Consider the following 9,277-nt stretch of genomic DNA (forward strand, 5'->3'; position numbering starts at 1 on the left):
ATGACTTGAATAGCGTGGAAGATTGTGTTATGGGGATAATAGGAGTTTCCAGTGACTAGGACGTTGAGTTCCACAGACTTTTATATCAAGTTTAACTTTGTCAGCCTGTCACCTCTTTTGTGGAGATGATTTGAATAAATGGACTCTGATGTTCATCTATAGCTGCTTTTATATAGATAAAGTATTCCTGCTCTGATAAACTACAAACATATAAATATATGAGTTAAACTAGACATCTTAATCATTTCTTGGTTTTGATTCTGGTTCTTTAATCAGCACAAATCCCACAGAGTTTGAAAAGACAAAGTGGAATTTGAAAGGTATTTGATTCACGTGTACAGTCTGCTTCCACCTGCTGGTAATACTGGTGTATTACAGCAGAGCTGCAGCTTTTCAGTGTTTCTGCACTTGTTTTAAATCCTGAACCTCTCCTGGTACTAAAGAGCTGATCTGCTTCAAACTGCTGTTTCGTTTCTTGTAGAATAAATTATTTTTTTCTTTCTGTTCTTTAATAGTAATGTAGTGTTTCACTGCCAAACATGTTGTACTGACCAGAACTGACCATGTTTGGATAAATGAGTAGTATGCCTTACTAGCTCAGCTAGCATATTGCATCTGTAACCAGGCTCAATCACTTTGCTGTGACTGGCTGTTCAAAAAAAATCACTTGTCTCTGTGTTGTGTAGTAAATGATGAACGAGACTTGCTTATCTTTTAGTTCTTATTAACAGTCATCAGTGGAAATTATTTTATTAACAGTCAGACAATATACAGTGGTCATATTCTCCATATAGTGATAGCAATAATACCAATATGTAATGGTGCCAGAAAGTGTACTGTGATGCAGAGTGCTGTGATCTACAACTCACTTCAACCTTGTCCCTGGTAATCTGGCAATGTTTTAATGCTGCCAGTGGCATTTATTCACTGCTTATGAGAGAGGGCGCTATTGTGCCAATAACCCTCACAATACTGTGGTTAACCTGGCATACCACATAAACATACAACATAAACACTGTTACATGTCCATAGAAAGTGTAAGCCCAACATACAGACACCTGCTGGTCAGTGGTAAACAGTAAGTACATCAGCTTCATTATTCATCTCCAGATCTCACTGTTTGGTAAGGCTGTGACACAAAGGATAAAAAAAAAAAACAGGCTTTTGAGACAAATGATAAAATCATCACTTTCCATAATATATTCTACATTTTTACTAGTCTAAAAAAAAAGAAAAATGCAAACACTCCCTTCAGGTCTGGTCAGTGAAGGCATCACACAGGTGTTGATGTTGCCTTCAGGTTCTGCTGTCAGTTGAGAATTTTCCTGCTGTCCATCATCATCATACTTCATGTTCTGGTTCAGTTTTAACATTTAAAACTTTATTTTTGGAGAAGCAGAACCAGTTATACACAAAGAGTAGGAGGAGGAGGGTTTTATTTATTTAGTCTGAACTAACCTGACTTTAATTTCTCTTTCTTCTCACTGCAGACAGTCTCCTCTTCAATTATGTCCTGATCTGTTTCGGAAACACAATCTCCTCTACATGTGTGAAAATCTCATACTTCTTTTTTTTTTTTTTTTTTTTTTTTTTTTTTTTTTTTTTTTTTTTAAACCTGTCCCGTTTGGTTCTTTTGCCATCAGAATTATTGTCTAAAGGCGAAGAAAGATGCCCAACGGATTTACTTTACCAAATGGACCATCCCAGCCTTGCCGTAATGGTCCATTTGATTCACCTTTTATTGTTTATTTTATTTTGACTTGCTGAATACGGGACAGACTTGACTGGTGGAAAGAAAGGGGAGAAAGAAAGAGGGAAAGAAAAACAGCTGAGAAGAGGGACGGGGGAGAAGGGCAAAAACCAAAAACCAACAGAATAAGCAGACAAAAAATACATATATCGATCACCTGGATCACCTGTTGAGAAAGAAAAAAAGAAAGCAAGCAGAAGAAAACGAGAGTAATAAACAACATCACAATGATATATGGGAATATGACAGTAAATACTAAATATTAAACATTATTGTGCAGCACGTAGGATCGACAGCGCACAGTGTGCTTTGAGGTAGGAGCCAAAAAGGGTGTAGTTTGTGTGTGTGATCACCCGTGTGTGCACCTGTGAGCATGAACGCGCTTGTTTTTAAAAGGTTCCTTCATGTAATGATCTGCTAGAGGGTGTGGGGGGCCACTGCCCCGTCCTCCAGGGCATGAAGCAGGTATGGAGGAGATCAAAACTCCAGACATCCAGAGGCCCCCAGAACACAAGAGACCAAGGAAGACCAACAGAGGGGCAGCCGCGCCACTATCCCAGAAAGAGCTGAGGAGAGTCCCAGATGAGGGGTCACTCAGCAGCCGCGGAGCAGAAGCCGGGGGGGTTGCAGTGACGTGCCCGTGAGCTCCGCCGGCAGCCAGCTGTGCCTGAGTGACCGAGCCCCGGGCTGAGAGGCCGAGGGCACCCCATCCCCGAAGTGGCCCGAGCGAGCCCCAGGCTCCAGGCCCCGATAAGCAGCCGCCAAGGAGTGAGCCGGTGGGTACCTGGGCGCCCACCCCCGGACACAAAGAACCACCAACGCACCGATGTCTGAGGGCGTCTGCCACCGGCAGGGGAAGTGGTGGGGGGAGATGGGCCTCCAAACCTTGGAGGGCCTGAGATGTCCCCAGAGAGGTGGCGTCTGATACCCAACCTGACATAAAGACACAGACAAACAGGCACACACAGATACAAACATCTATTCCCACCCTCATGCTCTCATATACAATTACTCAACACTCACCCAACGTGGAGACGGACATAAAGAGACGCTGTACACACAATCACACTCCCCAAGCGTACTCTAAGCCCCGGGTCTAGGTACCCTTGCCCCTGGAGGGGGAAACTGCGCCCAGACCCAGGTGATGTTACCCTTTTCCCTGCGGTGGGGAGAAGCAGACTGCCCCGACTCCGCAGCAGCAGGGAGGCCCCACATTCCAGACCCCAGTCGGACGGCCAACTCCTCCTCCTAGCCCCCCCCGCTCCAGCAGGCCGCAGAGAACGGGGGTGTAGGAAGACTCCAAACCTCCCTCCACCCGCTCTTATGTAGTGTTGATGTATGTGTGTTCTAAGGTGCATTTAAAACCCAGGAGGGCATGGAGCTACCTGCCAGAGCAGCAGGTAAGCGTATAGCCCCTCCTGCTAGCCCTCAATGTCTACGTGTATTTAAAATTGAGAGGTGGGCAACGACGCCAGGGGTGAGGTGTACACCCTGATGGTAATTTGGAATCCGTGTAGCGTGCCCACCCCCAAGATCCTATATGTATGTGTAATGAGAGTGTGAGTAATGTGAATGTCTAAGTTGTGGGATAAAATTGAGGCAGAGGCAGCCAGAAGGGGACAGAGGGGGGGGATGTCTCCTCTGCACCCTGGTGACACACCCCTACCCCAAGGCCCTGCATGTGTGGGTGATTGTGGTGGAGCGGGAAGAGGGAGGCAGCTGGAGATGGGGAGGGAAGGAAGGGAGGGGCAAGTGACCCCTCCCTGGGGCCAGCTCCCCCGCTGACCCCAGTAGGCACCCCCATACTCTGCAACCCGCCAGGGAAAGGGGGGCCCAGGCCCATCCGGACCGGGGCCCAGTGCAGCAACGCCGCCCAGCCCCACAGAGCCCGGGACAGTCCACCCGACCCCACCACAGAGAAAACTGCACCCACCCCATCATCCACTCATCTTCCAGACTACACAAGACAATAGACGCCCAGGCTGAGATCTTCCTCCACCTCTCCTGTATCTCCCCCTCCTGCAGAGAGAGTTCCTGAAGAGAGGAAATCTCCTGCAGGATTTGACAACCTCCCCCACCAGTTGAAGAGCCCCCAGGTGGTTCGATGCACAGGCGGCACCCTGCGCCAGGACTGGGCCCCCATACACCCACCCGCCCACAACCCCGGCAACACACCAACCAGGACCCAAGCCCCTGAGGCTTGGCCAGGGCCCCAGCCCAGAGACGGAGTGCCCCCAGAACCTCACGCCCATCCCGGACCCACCCAGGGGCAGCCAGGCTACCAGGTCAGTAACCCACGTCCGTCAGCACAGACCCTCCCCTAGCCCTGCTGCACGCAGCCACGAGGAAACCGTCACCTAAGAGCCAACAGAGCCCCTAATTGGCCATGACCGTTATCCCGGGTTGAGCCCCCCAAGGAAGATGCTCCCGGGAACCCCCTGATGCCCTAAGCCCGTCCCTACCCCCACACCAATCACAACAGTGAAGGTGGGACCAAACTAAGACCCCCACCCCCACTAGGTGATGGAGCTGATCAAAGGAGCCCAGAGCAATTGATCTGATGTGGTGGCAGAGGCTGTATCAAGACTAATGTAATCTAATAGATAATTTCTATATTGGTTAGAATTAAGATTATTTTTATTTTTCCAGTTCATGAGGACTGTTTTCTTGGCTATGCATAGGGCAGTGAAAACCATATGGGCTATATTCTTTTCCGGAGTGACATTATCTAAGCTGCCCAACAAACATACTAAAGGGGAAGTTGGAATGTTACATTTCAGACACTTTGATAAGTCTTCACATATCTCACGCCAAAACTTCTGAACTGGTGGACAGAACCAAAGAGCGTGGATATAATTGTCCGGTGAATTGGTTTGGCAGTGTGAGCAGTTGTTGGTAGACGTAAAGCCCATCTTGAACATCCGATGGCCTGTATAGTGCACTCTATGTAGTATTTTGTATTGAATTAATTGAAGACTGGGATTTCTAATTAGATGAAAGGTTTTTAAGCAAATCTGAGACCAGAAGTTTTGGTCAAAGTTAACTGATAAATCCGCTTCCCATTTTGCAATAGGAAGTGATATTGATTCATCTGTTTTAGAAAGCATTCTGTATATTTTGGATAGTAATTTGGGGGTTTTAAGAGTAAGAAATTGAACCACACTTGGTGGCGTTTGTAGTTCAACTTGACCCGGTTTAAATCTCTTTTTATTATGGATTTAATTTGTTGATATTCTAAAAATCTTTTCTTGTTGATCCCATATTGTGTAACTAGTCTGTCAAATGAAATAAATTCTGTTCCTTCTAGTATATGTTCTAAGTATTTGATTCCTTTACTACTCCAATCTGAAAAGTTTATCATATTATTGTTTTGTAATATGTCAGGGTTGTTCCAGATAGGTGTACGTTTGCATGGGATTAATGAAGACTCTGTCAACTTCAGAAACTCCCACCACACTGTCAGAGAAGAGCTGATGTTGATGCTTTTGAAGCATTCATGTCGTTGGATGTTTGAGCTGATAAATGGTAGATCTGAAATCTCTAGATTATTGCAAAGTGCTTGTTCTACATCTAGCCAAGGTTCATCTAAGAGGGTATGTTTTTGCCATCCTGAGATAAACTGAAGCCTGTTGGCTAAGAAGTAGTGCTGAAAGTTAGGTAGTTCTAATCCTCCTTTATCCTTGGTCTTTTGTAGTGTTTTTAAGCTTATACGTGGGGGCTTATTTTTCCAAAGGAATTTGGACATATATGAATCTAGAGATCTGAACCAATCTTGCGGCGGTTTAGTTGGGATCATTGAGAATAAATAATTTATTTTTGGTAATACCATCATTTTTATAGCGGCAACCCTTCCCATGAGTGATATGGGTAGACATTTCCACCTAGCCAGATCACCTTCTACCTTCTTTAAAAGTGGGATATGGTTTAATTTAGTTAGATCTGCAAGCTTGGGAGAAACATTAATACCTAAATATTTTATATTTCCCGATTGCAGTGGAGTAGAAGAGGAATTATGGAAGGAGCAATTAATCGGAAGGACTGTAGATTTTGACCAGTTAATTGAGTAATCTGATATTCTTGCAAAAGAGTTTATCAGTTCAATCACCCCAGAGATATTGGTTTGTGAATTTTGGAGAAAGAGTAACACATCATCCGCATAAAGGCTGATTTTATGTTCTACATTCTTGCATTTTATGCCCTTAATTACTGAATTCTGTCTAATTGCTGCTGCTAGTGGTTCGATAAAAATTGCAAACAGTGAAGGGGAGAGTGGGCATCCCTGCCTGGTGCCCCTCAGGAGACAGAAGCTGGAGGATGTCTGGTCATTTGTTCTCACACAAGCTGTTGGGGAATTATATAATATTTTTAACCAGTTGATGAAAGAGGATCCAAAACCAAATTTGTGTAAAGTTGCAAATAGAAATTTCCAGTTAACTCTGTCAAACGCTTTTTCTGCATCTAAAGAAAATATTGTAGTTTCAAGGTTTTTACTGTATGAGTAGTCTATCAAATTAAGTAATCTACGTGTATTTGTTGATGAGTGCCTACCTTTTATGAAACCAGTTTGGTCAGGATGAATTAAGAGGGGGGTTATTTTCTCTAATCTCTTTGAGAGAGCTTTGCAGATTATTTTGAGGTCTACATTTATAAGGGATATTGGACGATAGCTTGAGGGATATACAGGGTCTTTGCCTGGTTTTAGTAAGAGATTAATGTTTGCAGAATTCATATTTGATGGAAGTCTGCCATTTTCTTTGATTTCCAACAACGTTCTGTATAAAACTGGTGCTAGAATCGTCCAGAATTCTTTGTAGAATTCTGCAGGAAAGCCATCTGGGCCTGGAGCCTTATTATTGGGCATACTTATCAGGGCTTCCTGGAGTTCACCTGGTGTCAGTGGCGAATCTAGTGCCATTGCTTGAGTGTCTGATAATTTTGGGAGAGTTATGTTGTCTAAAAACTGATCAATTTCCTTTTAGATGGGTTTATTTGTGGTGAATACAACGTTTTATAGAAATCCCTGAAAATGTTGTTTATTTGTTTCGGGTCATATACTGTGTTCCCAGATGAATCTTGAACAGCACATATAGTTGTTTTTTCTTTATTTATTTTTAGCTGGTTTGCTAGAAATTGACCGGATTTATTACTATGTTCATAATTTTGTAAGCGTAGTCTTTGTACTAAGAATTTTGTTTTTTTATCAATTATCTCATTTAATTCTAGTTTTGTTTTGCGTATTTTGTTCAATGTTTCCTGATCTTGGTGGTACGCGTAGGCTTCTTCTAGGGATTTGATGGTTTTTTCTAATTCCTGAATATTTTTGTTTTCTTCTTTCTTTTTATGTGATGAGAAAGAAATTATTTTACCTCTCATCACAGCTTTCCCTGCTTCCCATAGAACAGAAGCTGATGTTCCGGGAGTGTCATTAAAGTCTAAATATGAAGTCCACTCTTTTTTAAAATATTTAATAAAGTCTTCATCTTTAAGCAGTGAAGTATTAAATCTCCAGTTTTTACTTGGCGTAGTATTATTCTTGTGCATTAGTGTTAAAGATACAGGAGCATGATCGCTGACAGCTATAGGATGAATCTCAGTGTCTGAAATGTCACTCAGCAGTGAGCTGCTGACCAAAAAATAATCCAGACGAGAGTAGGAGTGATGAACATGTGAGAAGAAAGAATATTCCTTACTGTTGGGGTGGAGGGAGCGCCATGCATCGCAAAGACCAAAGTCGCTCATATACTGTTTGATTATATTTGTGGACTGCCAATTACGCTGAGTTCCTGCTGTATTGAGCCTATCCATTTCTTCATTTAGTCCAAGGTTGAGGTCGCCTCCAAGAACAAGTGTGCCATCTAAGTGTTCAGAGAGTGCACTGAAAAAACTGTGAAAAAATGAGGGATCATCAACATTTGGACCATATACACTTACAATACATAGCTTTTTATCACATATAGATAGTTTAATGATTAAGAATCTGCCCTCTGGATCTATAACTGTATCGAGTACTGTGAAATTAATATTTTTATGGATTAAAATTGCTACTCCCCTTTGTCTAGAATTATAACAAGCTGAGAACACATTAGGAAACTCAGGTGTTTTAAGTTCATTCGAACCTTTAAGAGGTCTGTGGGTCTCTTGTAAAAGGACAACATCTGCCTGTAGTTTTTTGAGTTGGTTAAATATTTTTAACCTCTTTTCTCTGGAGCCAGCTCCATTTACATTCCATGTAACGAATCTTAGTTCACCCATAGATATGTTTGTATAACTAGGGGTGTATGCTGTGTGTGTGGCTTAGACAGGTGGAGAGAATACATCACCAGTTCATAAATAAAGAGAGGGAGAGAGAGAAAAAATGCGTGGCGAGATGCTCCCTGAGTCTGATTATGTGTGTGCATATTTACTAATATGAGTAGTACGCTTGACTTAAGTGTGTGTATCCTATACTGTGTGCGCTGTCTGTCTGATGTAAATGTGCTGCCGTTGAGCGCATGATTGTGTGTGATCGTGCTGTGCATATGTGTCGAAATAAAGTTTGTGGATGAGTCTGGAAGCAGGTGATCGAAGCAGTGAAAGAAATAAAGAAAGAAACCAAGTACAAGGGTGAGCAGCATAAAAACAGGAGGGGGAAAAAGAGAGAAAAAAAAACGAGAAGGAGAGAAAAACAATAGCAAAAAAAACAAAAAAAAACAAACAAACAAACCCGGAAACATTCCAATCATACCGTTGACGGAGAGTGACGGTGTTAATTCTGCTATGAAATTAAGATGAGCCGATTTGATACTGGTAAGTTAGACAGATGTTAATGTTAAGTTAATGCAAGTTAGTGTGCGTGGATAGGGAAAGGGTGTAGCGGATTCTTATCTGGTGTGAAGTTAATACAGCCACGGAGTGATGTCGGGGTCGCGGTGGAGCTGTCCGTCCACGTACAGCCGGTCCACAGCGATGACAGCGCGGGAGCCCTTCTGGATGAAGCTGCGTCGGATTGGGAAGAGGACCCTGCGTCGTTCCAGGATCTCTTTGGGGAACTGGTCGTTCACGCTGAAGTCCGTTCCTTTTAATTCCCTCCCGCGGCTTTTCACCTGTTCCTTTTGTTTGAAGTGGCCAAATTTGGCCACAATAGGACGTGGTCTCCCGGCCGGCGTCCTCACGGCCCCCAAGCGATGCACTCTATCGAAGGCAATGTTCTTTACGGTGTCCTCCGGCAGCTTCAGGTGGATTTTAATGAAGCTTTTCACCGTTGCCTCTGCATCCTCTCCGGCAGATTCTGGAATACCGGAAAATACAAGGTTGTCACGCATGCTACGGGCTTGTAGATCGATAACTGACTCTTTTATTTTTTTATTTTCAGTGTTTAGCTGGGTCACATTATCGGTGAGAGATTTGACCGACTCCCGTAGCGTGGCATTTTCAGCGGCAAGCGTTTCCACTTGCTGCTGGCTGAACTCCAGGGATTCTCGCAGAGATTTAAATTCCTGGTGTATAATCTCCACCAGGGACAGCCTCGCATCGAAACTGGACAATCGT

Source organism: Oreochromis niloticus, linkage group LG3 (assembly GCF_001858045.2).
Source record: "Oreochromis niloticus isolate F11D_XX linkage group LG3, O_niloticus_UMD_NMBU, whole genome shotgun sequence".
Lineage (NCBI taxonomy): Eukaryota > Metazoa > Chordata > Actinopteri > Cichliformes > Cichlidae > Oreochromis > Oreochromis niloticus.